At 42.6% G+C, this 1,635-nt stretch overlaps 1 long non-coding RNA gene across 1 annotated transcript; it reads left to right on the top strand.

Annotated features, from left to right (window-relative positions):
* The first annotated feature begins 454 nt into the window (after nt 1-454).
* LOC136517796 (uncharacterized) lies at nt 455-1,070 on the top strand. The gene is made up of 3 exons (XR_010774342.1): nt 455-571; nt 745-846; nt 952-1,070. It is a non-coding gene; the product is annotated as an uncharacterized lncRNA (long non-coding RNA).
* Nucleotides 1,071-1,635: the final 565 nt, after the last annotated feature.

Raw genomic sequence — 1,635 nt, 5'->3', positions numbered from 1 at the left:
CTATATTCTCCTGGTGATTCTCGGATAGAAGCGGCTGCCACGTCGCCCTGAATTGCTCTAGCCGTTCGATCTTCCGTTGGACGTCTGAGATTGCGTGCAGCGGATTTCGCCGGAGGCGGATTCTTGGATCTTCCATTGTAATGCCGATACACCCATCAATTTGGTCATGTATACTGAATTTGTGGTCTCCTTTCTATTTGTCTCAAGATATATAGCCCTATACAAGATGCCGCATGCAATGTTAATGACCAATCTAACATTTCTCTGCCTGTTGCTGCAACTGATTGTTGTGAGGAAACCAATCATGGCGTTCCACCTTATTATCTCCAGACATTTGCCTCTTGGGTGTCTCAGGTTTCTTAGTCTACAGTTTTTCTGTAAGAGCTTACAGTCTCCTTGGTTATATAAGACTACTAACAGCAGCACATCATCCTAAAAAGAGGAGACTTGGCACTTGGTGTCCATACGAATATTGAACCACCTGTTCACAGCTCCGAGCCATGTCAATGTTCGAAGTCTGAAACCACCTCACCAAACTTCTAAACTGCACTGAATTTGTGCTGCCTAAAAGGTAAGCTAATTTGTAATGTTCTAATGGAATTTCATTGTATATCTGTTCTGTGATGACCTTTTTTCCATATGTTCATGTTGTCTCCCTAAAAGTTGCTTTTGATTTTTCGAATTTGATAGGGTATCTGCATGAGCTTATTTATTAATTTGTCCTTCCGGTCTTTGCTTGGCCAGTGTTCCTGTGATTGATGGCCATGGAAAAACTGCATCACAACCACATCTCCAATTCCTTAGTTCTCAGCCTATAAAAATGAAAACTGCAAACATGTTAAACCAGTATAGACGCCTGCTTCCGTGCACTTTCCATTATTTCCTACTCATGTATCATTCGTTGTGTTTTAGATTCCCTGTATGATAATTATTCAAATATTATTTTTGCAGGACTACAAGGACACCATTTCATCTTCTAATGTTGCGTCCATGCACAAAGCACACCTCAATATGTGCTTTTGCCTTAACCACTGGATAAATGCTGCCAATACAATCAAAATTTACAAAGGTTATCTCCTGCATAGATTAATGATTTAATTTTTTCAAAAATGGTTGTCGGTGTTTCGAATAAGCACCGGCGAGTAAATTTATAGTTATGCGCGTTAGGTCCGGATGGTACACTAATGGACACAAGATCTATATTGGTTCGGGCTGAATGTCTCTACGTCCAGTCTGTTGCTGCTCGTGTTATTAGCACCGAAAATGGTTCGTAGTAGGGGTACAAACGGTCGAGAGAGGGACTGGTCCCAGATCTCTGATGGAAGGGTCGAAATGATGTCAAGAGCATGATAGCAGCTTGACTATGTGTGATGTGTGTTGTTCGTCAAGAGTCGGTCCCCTCGTTGAAGAAAACACATCCCCTTTTATAGATGAAGGGGACGGCTTTACAAGTGAGAGGGCTAGGGTGCATACGCTACCTAGCCTTGTTGTTCACGTCTACCAAGCCTTATTGTCCATTCCGGTGGGTGCGAAAGGATGATAAGCGCCTACAATACTGTCGATGCTACTGTAGAATGTCAGGATGGCTACAGAGCACTGTTTCGTGCAGGGTATGGTCCCTGGTACAGTGGTTTT

This window comes from Miscanthus floridulus, chromosome 17, assembly GCF_019320115.1.
Source record: "Miscanthus floridulus cultivar M001 chromosome 17, ASM1932011v1, whole genome shotgun sequence".
Classification (NCBI taxonomy): domain Eukaryota; kingdom Viridiplantae; phylum Streptophyta; class Magnoliopsida; order Poales; family Poaceae; genus Miscanthus; species Miscanthus floridulus.
Note: the sequence above shows the minus strand (reverse complement) of the source record. Positions and strands in the feature narration are given on the sequence as shown.